Source organism: Dendrobates tinctorius, unplaced genomic scaffold (assembly GCF_039654945.1).
Source record: "Dendrobates tinctorius isolate UK_male_01 unplaced genomic scaffold, ASM3965494v1 ptg000060l, whole genome shotgun sequence".
NCBI lineage: Eukaryota > Metazoa > Chordata > Amphibia > Anura > Dendrobatidae > Dendrobates > Dendrobates tinctorius.
Window position 1 is genome coordinate 64258942 of NW_027361728.1, and position 10997 is coordinate 64269938.

At 45.6% G+C, this 10997-nt stretch overlaps 2 long non-coding RNA genes across 2 annotated transcripts; both read left to right on the forward strand.

The window, feature by feature from the left end:
* The first annotated feature begins 640 nt into the window (after positions 1 to 640).
* On the forward strand, positions 641 to 5959 carry LOC141092782 (uncharacterized). Its single transcript, XR_012232914.1, has 3 exons — positions 641 to 751; positions 5256 to 5337; positions 5838 to 5959. It is a non-coding gene; the product is annotated as an uncharacterized lncRNA (long non-coding RNA).
* A 1073-nt stretch (positions 5960 to 7032) lies between these two features.
* On the forward strand, positions 7033 to 7849 carry LOC141092783 (uncharacterized). Its single transcript, XR_012232915.1, has 2 exons — positions 7033 to 7266; positions 7678 to 7849. It is a non-coding gene; the product is annotated as an uncharacterized lncRNA (long non-coding RNA).
* Positions 7850 to 10997: the final 3148 nt, after the last annotated feature.

Sequence of the window (10997 nt, forward strand, 5' to 3'; positions counted from 1 at the left end):
GAAAAGAAAAGTGTGGGCTGCACTAACCAAAACTGTGCAGTCCATGCAAGTGTCCCCAAAGGAGAAGATCCAGCTGGCCTCCAGTCCAGGTGACGTCCCGTGGCGACGGCACAGGAGAATCCCACCGACCAGAGGGAGAGACAATGGTCGCTACGACCAGGTCGGCCGGCCCATCTGTCGCCACTTCAACAAGGCGGGGCACAACGCAAGATTCTGCAACCCCTGGGGCAAAAGGCCCCCCCCCCCAGGAATAAGACAACCAGGCCCACAAAGCTGGCGAGACAAGTACTTGGGAGGACAGCTGATCCTGCCTGTCGTGCTTGATGGCATCCCGATGAATGCTTTATTGAACACCGGCTACCAGGTGACAACAATGCCATATATCCTTTTTAAATGGTATTGGGCTGATTCAGACATTACTTGCAGCAAAGATGAACACTTTAACATCTTTGCCAGGAATAGTCAGCCCTTGCGTCAGGTGGGGTATAAGGAGGTGACCATCAAGGTTGGCCGAGTAGAATTGCAGTAAAAAGGTTTGATTATAGTTGATATTAACAGACAAGAATGCCATCCTATGATTACTCTAGGCAGCAATGTAAAAGAGAATTGTCTTGGAGAAATTATTGTTTTGTTGCAACAGGTAGCCGTGACCGCCAGTTCCAGTCAGCAGCGTGTCCTGCAAAAGGAAATCAGAGCCCTGATGTAGAGACAACAGGTAGAGCTGTCTGGTGGAGAAGTCGGCAGTGTCAGAGTGAGTGATCCATTCCCCATTGCAATACACCCTAGGAGTGAAATGTTGATTTGGTGTCGGGCAGCAATAGGCCTCAGGGGTCAAGATTACCAGACCCTGGTAGAACCCATGTACTCTGAAAGTAGGCCCACCATCCTGACAGCCAGAGGGGTAGTCGATATCCTCAAGGGGAGGGTACCGATACGCATCCTGAATTGTGGGGAGAAAGAGGTCCATTTAACCTGGTATGCCACCCTTGCTAAGCTGTTCACTGTCAGTAATAATGTAATAAAGGCCGTGGAACCCTTGTAGCCCCTGGGCAGCTCAGTTAATCCTCGTCAGAAAGAAAGATAGTACAATAAGGATGTGTGCTGACTACAGGCAGATTAACCGCATTACACATAAAGATGCTTACCCATTACCACGAATTGAGGAAACATTAGCTGCACTGAGATCCTCTAACTATTTCTCCACATTAGATCTCACCAGTAGGTATTGGCAGGTTCCCGTGGCAGAAGCAGACAGAGAGAAGACAGCGTTTAAGACTCCAATGGCCCTCTGCGAGTTTAACTGCATGCTTTCGGGCTCTGCAATGCACTGGGAATGTTCCAGTGGTGAATGGAATGCGGCCTAGGACATAAAAACTTCAAAATTGTTTTGTTATATCTGGACGATGTCATCGCCTATACTCAAAGACATACGAAGACCACCTGGAGCACCTGGCCGAGGTGTTCGAGGCCTTATCCGGTTCTGGCCAGAAAGTAAAGCCGTCCAAGTGCCACCTATTGAAGCCCAAGGTGGAGTACCTAGATCACTTGGTAAGCGCCGAAGGTGTAGCACCAGATCCTGAAAAAGTCACAGTGATCAAGAACTGGCCAAGACCCTCCACTATCAAGGAAGTGCGGTAGTTGCGCGGGCTGGTAGGTTACTACAGGAGATTCGTAAAAAGGGCTTCACCAAGATAGCAGCACCCATGCAGGACCTCTTCATAGGCCAGTCCAAGAAGCCCAAGAACCCGAGTCCTACGTTTGAGCGGAGTAAAAGAGAAGAATAATCCTTTACTCGGTTGAAGATGGCTCTTATGGGAGACGAAGTCCTGTCCTACCCCGACTATGGCCAACCCTTTATACTCTATATGGTTGCCAGCAATGTGGAATTGGGAGCAGTGCTGTCCCAGGTGCAAAAAGGCAGAGAGAGTGATTGCTTACGCCAGCAGGAAGCTTCGTCTCACGGAAAAGAACCCCGACAACTATAGTTCCTTTAAACTGGAGTTTCTCGCCACAGTTTGGGTGGTAACGGAGCGCTTCAAGCACTACCTGGCTTCAGCGAAGTTAATCATTTATACGGATAATAATCAGCTGACCCACCTTGAAACGGCGAAGCTAGGTGTGTTGGAGCAGTGATGGATGGCTCGGCTGTTCAACTACGAGTTTACCATCAAATACCTGGTGGGGCATAAAAACGCTAATGCTGATGCGCTGTTCAGGATGCCCAACTTGCCAAATGGGGGAGAAGACTAGGAGGAACTTCAAGAAATCGAGTTACCAGCCTTCCATCACCTCTGTGCGACCCAGGGTTCCCACTGCGTGAGGGACAAGCGCTATGTTGGATGGGCAGTAATGCAGGACAGCGATCCAGCAGTCTGCCTAGTAAAGGAATTGCTGAGACAAGCTGATTCTCACCCTGGTCCAGATGCTCCACAAGAGACCCAACAGTTGTGGAAGGAGAAGGGCAAGCCGTTCGTCTATGAGGGGTAGCTGTGTCGGAGAAGTGTCAACTCCAGAACCCGCAAACTGGTCTGGCAGGTGGTAGTCCCGAAGCGGGATGCGCCAATGGACTTAGAAGCGTACAACGATGGAGCAGGACACTTTGCGTGGAAGAAATTGGAAATCCAGCTACATGAGCGATTCTACTGGGTTGGCATGAGGAAAGCAATCGAGAAATGGTGTCGAGAATGTGGTCCATGCAACCTGAGATGGAAAGACCATGATAGCCAGAGGGCTCCCCTACAGCCCATAGTCACCAAAAAACCGCTTGAGCTGGTAGCCTTGGACCACGTGAAGCTCGCCCCAAGCCGGTCAGGCTATGTCTCCGCCCTAACCATAGTAGACCACTTCTCCCGGTTCCTGGTAGTAGTGCCAGTGATGGATCAGACGGCGAAGACGGCAGCCAAAGCATTTCAACAACACTTTTCTCCCCCGCATGGTTACCCTGAATGAGTGCTTACTGACCAAGGCCCAGCCTTTGAAGCAGAAGTGTTACAGGAGTCCTGTAACCTGTATGGATACAAGAAAATGAGAATCACGCCGTGACAAAGGGTTAGACAAAGGGTTATGTGAGAAAATGAAACAGGTAGTAATAGACTTGTTGAAGACTCTGCCCATGGAAGTGCGTAGCCTGTGGCCAGAGAAGTTACCAGATTTGGTAAACTTATATAACCACATTGCTTTGACCTTCACCAACTGTACACCTGTCCTGCCTACCTGATGAGGGCTAAATCTGGCAAGTTACCCATTGACTTGGACGTGGGAGTTTTAACACCTGAGACGACATCACCAGATGCAGACTGGAATATGGAGCGGCAGCAACAATATCACAAGGCGCCACAATGTGTAGAGAAAAGTTTGTCCCAGGCAAGACAGAGGCAGGAAAGACATTATAATCAGCACGCCCCTGCAGTTCCCTTGTCACATGTAGAACAGGTACTCAAATGGAAGAGACGAGTTCACAAACTAGACGACCAGTGGAAGGCTGAGCCATACACCGTTTTACCTCCAGAATTTGATGACACCAAGGCGTGCCTCATCAGTAAAGATGGAGGAGAAACCTCATCGGCAGTGTCGAGGGATCATCTAAAACTATGCCCTGCCCAACTAAAGGAAAGGATTTCAACAAACAAGGTGGCAACAATTCACTGTATCAACCACAAAAAAGCGAACCATTTAATTAAATTAAAAATTTGCTTTTTATTGAAAAATTTATCAAACTGTTAAAAATGGCCACATATACATGAATCCATAGAAAATTGCCCACAAGAGGGCAGCAGCGAAGAACAAAAATTAATTTACATATTTCTTCACAGATATAATTCCAATTAATTTATAAAATCTTTTTTTTAAGTGCAAAAAAGCATCATAAATTATTACTGTAATCAGCACACTGGAAAAAAAAATATATATACCGTATTTTTCGGACTATAAGACGCACCGGACCATAAGACGCACCCCTATTTTCAGAAGGAAAATAGGGAAAAAAATAATAATGTGTCAAATGGGGGTCCGTCTTACAGTCCGAATTCAGCTTACCTGGAAAGGGATCCGGCACAGGTGGAGAAGTAGTCACAGGGGTCATTCAGTGGTCCAGGCTCGTGCGGTGGCGGCGGCTCTGTGCTGGGGCAGCTGCGCTGGGGCTGGGGAGGCTGTGCTGGGGTAGGGGCAGCTGTGCTGGGGTAGGGGCAGCTGTGCTGGGGCAGGGGCAGCTGTGCTGGGGCAGGTGGGCTGGGGCAGGGGCAGCTGTGCTGGGGCAGGTGTGCTGGGGCAGGGGCAGCTGTGCTGGGGCAGGGGCAGCTGTGCTGGGGCAGGTGGGCTGGGGCAGCTGTGCTGGGGCAGGTGGGCTGGGGCAGGGGCAGCTGTGCTGGGGCAGGGGCAGCTGTGCTGTGGCAGGGGCAGCTGTGCTGGGGCAGCTGTGCTGGGGCAGGGGCAGCTGTGGCAGGGGCAGCTGTGCTGGGGCAGGTGGGCTCTGCAGTGGTGGCAGCGGGTGGCAGCGGGCGGCGCTCTGCGGTGCGGTGGTGGCAGCGGGCTGTGCTCCGGTGCAGGGGCGGCAGCTCCGCCGGCGTTTCTTCGCAGCCCGGAGGCCCCCGCACACCCCTTGCTGGGCGCCGCCATGTTGAGGTGGCCTCCGGGAGCATGGATGCCGGCAAAATGGCCGCCGGTCCGGGGACGGCGCATGCGCAGCTTCAGATCTCGTGCCGAGATCTCGGGGGACGAGATTCAAATCTCGGCAACGAGATCTGAAGCTGCGCATGCGCCGTCCCCGGACCAGCGGCCATCTTGCCGGCGTCCATGCTCCCGGAGGCCACTGCAACATGGCGGCGCCCAGCAAGGGGTGTGTGTGGGGGCCTCCGGGCTGCGAAGAAACGCCGGCGGAGCTGCCGCCCCTGCACTGGAGCACAGCCCGCTGCCACCACCGCACCGCAGAGCGCCGCCCGCTGCCACCACCGCACCGAAGAGCCTCGCCCGCTGCCACCACCGCACCAGGTACCGTGCATTGCGACCATAAGACGCACCCCCCACTTTCCCCCAAAATTTTTGGGGAAAAAAGTGCGTCTTATGGTCCAAAAAATACGGTATATATTTACCCAAATGTTTGACAAGATGCAAAAAAATGATGACTGTGCAAAATCAAGCTAGCAATATTGCTTATACTTTATATTAAACTGCAACATTATCAAGCAAATTATCTTTATAAGTTTGTCTAAACGTAATTATAGGGACAAAACATCATCATGAGATTCATCTTTCTTTAGAACAAATGATAAAAAGAAAAAGAAGTTTCCAGAAATGTTTCAGAAGGCTCAAAGGAATCAAAATTCAAGAGATCATTATCAGGTAATTAATCTCTCTGATCATATTTTGACAACAGCACAGGAAAAGATCTTGCAACGAGGTTTGACTTTCTCCCCTTCTAATGATTTATTATTGCATCCTCTACTCTTTTGGAAAAGGAGGCTTTGGAGGCATTAATTTCATTAGAGAAAGAAAGTACTTCTAAATCAGAGGTGAGCATAATTCCAAGTAAATTGTTTACCAAATGTAAGACCTTTCCTTCTTTAGGTCTTTGCCCGGCTGTTGAGGTATTTACAAAATTAGTCTCTAATGATATTGAAGATCTAGCCAAAAAACTAGTCGGGTTTTCTAATATTTCTAGAGATGAAAAATTGGCTTTGAAAGAATTGAAATCCTGGGAAGATGTCGTCTTTAAGGCAGCGGATAAGGGGGGAAACCTCATTATATGGTCGACACATCAATATGAGAAGCAGGCTAACAAGCTATTGAATGAAATAAATTCTTATCGGAGGATAAGTTTTAACCCTTTATCATCTTTGCAGAGTCTTTTGTTGGATATTTTGGATAAAGCCTTCACACAAGGTATAATTTCAAAAAATTGTTGGATGAAATCAGGAATAGCCATCCCAAACTTCCTACTTTCTACCTTATCCCGAAAATCCATAAGAATCCCTTGGATCTGCCTGGCCGTCCTATTGTGTCAGGTAATGAGGGGTTGTGTGAATTAATAGGGGAAATAGTGGATTATTTTTTGAAACCTTTGGTAAGCAATTTGCCTTTGTATATTAGGGACACCACGTCGGCACTTCAGAGGTTAGACCAACTTCATCTGGATGACAGTACTGTCATCGCTACTGCTGACGTGGAGTCCCTTTATACTTCTATTCGCCATCAAGATGGCTTAAAAGCAGCCCATCTATTTCTTAGTTTTAGTTCTCTGGATACCCCCTTGATTGAGTTAATTTTGACTCTATTAGAGGTTTTATTGACTCATAATGTGTTCATTTTTAATGGCGCCATCTACCTGCAATTGCAAGGTACTGCAATGGGGGCCATTTGTGCCCTCCCGTATGCCAATTTATTTCTTGAAGCGTAGGAGAGGGATGTCTTTGGTGATGACCTCATCCAGGGGATGGACCATGTTCATAACTGGATGAGGTACATCGACGACATCCTTTTCCTCTGGGATGGCTCCATTTCAGATCTTCATAAATTGATTGAACACTTGAATAAAAATGACCTTAATATAAGGTTAACTTTTAAATATGTAGGGACATGGATTTTTTGGACATTCAAATGGCTATTGGAGATGATGGTATCTTGAATACTAATGTGTTCCGTAAGGCTACAGCTACAAATTCATTTTGTGGTGGGACAATTTTTGCAGGCTAAAAGAATCTGCTCAGAGAATGACAAGTTTGAGGAACAAGCTGTAGACCTTACTAGAAGGTTTTGGATAGGGGTTACAGCAAGAGAATGATTAAGAGAGGATACCTTGGAGCCTCTAAAACTCCTCGTGATAAACTCTTGTATGGCCCCTTTCTTCCCAAAAAAACAAAATCCACTGATCAAATACGGTTTATATCAACTTACAGTATTAAATGGAATGATCTCAAAGAAAACATTTGTAAACATTGGGATGTTTTGAGGGTTGATCCCACTCTTTGTCAAATTTTGCCTAATCAGCCTTCTTTTGTGGCTAGGAGATCTGCAAATTTGAAGGATACATTGGTTCATAGTCATTTTGAACCCAACAAAAGAAAAACTGGTCTTGGAACGCCTGGCTTTTTTCCCTGTGGTCTTTGCAAAGGCTGGTTGAATCATGTCAAATCCACGACTTTCTCTAATTTTTATGGATCTCGTCAATTTGATACATGGAAGCATCTCAGCTGTATTTCCAAAGGTGTCATTTACCATGCAAGTTGTCCATGTGGGAAAGTTTATGTTGGATTAACTACCAGGGAATTAAAGGTAAGGACCAGGGAACATGTTAGAGATATAGAAAAGGCAGCTAAATGTGAAGATTTTTCTTCCTTGAAACCTATCCCTAGACATTTTAAAAGTATTCATAATTGTAATGCTAGAGGACTTTCTGTAAAGGCAATAGATCAAGTGAGTTTGTGATCCCGTGGAGGCGATTTAGGCAGAATTCTTGCTAGGGTGGAGAGTAGGTGGATCTATCGGTTGGGAACTTTGAGTCCTAATGGCCTTAATGAAACATTAGGTTTTTCTGCTTTTTTGTAAAAAGATTTTTGTCTAATTTAATATAAATTAATGTAATTCTATATTGTGAGAGCTATTTTTATGGGTTAGGGTTTTTTCTTAATTTTTTTATATGTATTTGTTATTTTATTTTTTTGTTAATAATATTTATTTTTTAAGTTTACAGATTTTTTTGCCCGTATATAAGATATATTTTTGTTGGAGATGTCTGGTGGTGATTATTTGAAAAATACAAAGAAAAAGAAAAGAGAATAAAGAAAAAGAAGAAAAAGAAAACAATGAAGAGGAGGATTATTAGAATATTTGAAATATTACATTATAATCTTGAATATTTATTTTGTATTTTATTTTGTGTAGTTATTCATCTAATATATAAAGCTCAAAGTGTGTATGTATGTATGTATGTATGTGTGTGCTATGTTGCGAGGCAAAATTTTAACCCCGCGCGTTCCAATTCACCAAACAATTTTGCCCCTATCTACATACTGGGGAAAAAGTGTGTGCGCGTCAAGCCCCGCCCCTCATTATGATTTCACAATGGTAGCAATGGCGACGCGGTCATCATAGGTTGCAAGCCCCGCCGCTCATTATGATGTCATAATCGTTGACTATGGGATGGAGGATGTGTGATGGGTATATGGGCACTGGACTATGGGATGGGGGATATGTATGATGGGTATATGGGCACGGGACTATGGGATGGAGGATGTGTGATGGGTATATGGGCACGGGACTATGGGATGGAGGATATGTATGACGGGTATATGGGCACGGGACTATGGGATGGAGGATATGTATGATGGGTATACGGGCACGGGACTATGGGATGGAGGATATGTATGATGGGTATATGGGCATTGGACTATGAGATGAAGGATGTGTGATGAGTATATGGGCACTCGACTATGGGATGGCGAATATGTATGATGGGTATATGGGCATGGGACTATGGGATGGAGAATATGTATGATGGGTATATGGGCACGGGACTATGGGATGGAGGATGTGTGATGGGTATATGGGCACTCGACTATGGGATGGAGGATATGTATGATGGGTATATGGGAACGGGCCTATGGGATCGTGGATATGTATGATTGGTATATGGGCACGGGACTATGGGATGGAGGATAATTATAATTTGTTATAACTAACCACAGTTAGTTACTATGCCCGGGCAGCGCCGGGCTCTTCAGCTAGTTGTATACTAAATGTTAGCACTATTAGCACTGTATTATTTTCTATCATTTTATATTATTATTAGAGTTGAGCAATACCGTCCGATACTTCAAAGTATCGGATCGAAATGGATCGGCCGATCTTTAAAAAAAGTATCGGTATCGCCGATTCCGATACCGGAAGTCCCATTCAAGTCTATGGGACTTCCGGTATCGGAATAAGAAAAACCCTGTTTTTGCCTTGTACAGCCTCTCTGGGGTCTGTACGGGCCTTTCGGGGGGCTGTGCCGGCCTGCCAGGGGGTCTGTGCAGCCTCCGGTGGTCTGTGCCGGCCTGCCGGTGGGCTGTGCAGGCTCCGGTGGGCTGTGCCGGCCTGCCGGGGGGCTGTGCCGGCCTGCCGGGGGGCTGTGCCGGCCTGCCGGGGGGCTGTGCAGGCTCCGGGGGGCTGTGCCGGCCTGCCGGGGGGCTGTGCCGGCCTGCCGGTGGTCTGTGCAGGCTCCGGGGGGCTGTGCCGGCCTGCCGGGGGGCTGTGCCGGCCTGCCGGTGGTCTGTGCAGGCTTCGGGGGTCTGTGCAGGCATCGTCCGATGGGACTACAAGTCCCATCGGGCGATGCCTGCTACCATAACAGTGATTGACACATTAGCCAATGATGGGACAGTAGTAGTCCCTTCATCTGGCTAATGTGTTAAATGTTAAAAAAAAAAAAAAAAAAAATTACATGCTACATACATGCTACATACATACAACATGAATACTACATACATGCTACATTCATACTACATAAATACTACATGCAACATACATACTACATATATACTACATACATACTACATGCATGCTACATACATACTGCATGCTACATACATACTACATGCTACATACATACTACATGCATGCTACATACATACCACATACATACTACATACATACTACATACATACTACATGCATGCTACATGCATGCTACATGCTACATACATAACACATATATACTACATACATGCTACATACATACTACATGCTACATACATACCACATACATACTACATGCATGCTACATACATACTACATGCATGCTACATACATACTACATGCTACATACTACATATATACTACATGCATGCTACATACATACTACATGCTACATACATACTACATATATACTACATGCATGCTACATACATACTACATGCTACATACATACTACATATATACTACATGCTACATACATACTACATGCTACATACATACTACATATATACTACATGCATGCTACATACATACTACATGCTACATACATACTACATATATACTACATGCATGCTACATACTACATGCTACATACATACTACATATATACTACATGCATGCTACATACATACTACATGCTACATACATACTACATATATACTACATGCATGCTACATACTACATGCTACATACATACTACATATATACTACATGCATGCTACATACATACTACATACATACTACATGCATGCTACATACATACTACATGCTACATACATACCACATACATACTACATATATACTACAGCGCATGCTACATACATACTGCATGCTACATGCATGCTACATACATACTACATACATACTACATGCTACATACATACCACATATATACTACATACATACTACATACAATACATTCATACAATACATACATAGACATACAGTACATATAACATAGAGTAACATACTTACCAATACTTGTCACATTGTTCCCCGAAGCCATTGTCTTTTCCGGAATAAATATTAACATAACAAACCACAAAAATACTCACCCACGATCCGAAGCAGTCCACGAGTGTGTCCCACGACGATCTTGGGTAGAGAACGGCAGCATCAGCTGTTGCTGCCGTTCTCTACGGGCTGCAGGAATCCAATGACGGAAGGTAGGTATCCTTCCGCACTGTATTCCTCCGCCACTTAAAAAAAAAAAAAAAAAGTCCCTAGTCTCACTTTATGCCATTGCTGTGTGGGAATTTCCCACGCAGCAATGGCATAAAGTGAGACTAGGGACTTTTTTTTTTTTTAAGTGGCGGAGGAATACAGTGCGGAAGGATACCTACCTTCCGTCATTGGATTCCTGCAGCCCGTAGAGAACGGCAGCAACAGCTGATGCTGCCGTTCTCTACCCAAGATCGTCGTGGGACATACTCGTGGACTGCTTCGGATCGTGGGTGAGTATTTTTGTGGTTTGTTATGTTAATATTTATTCCGGAAAAGACAATGGCTTCGGGGAACAATGTGACAAGTATTGGTAAGTATGTTACTCTA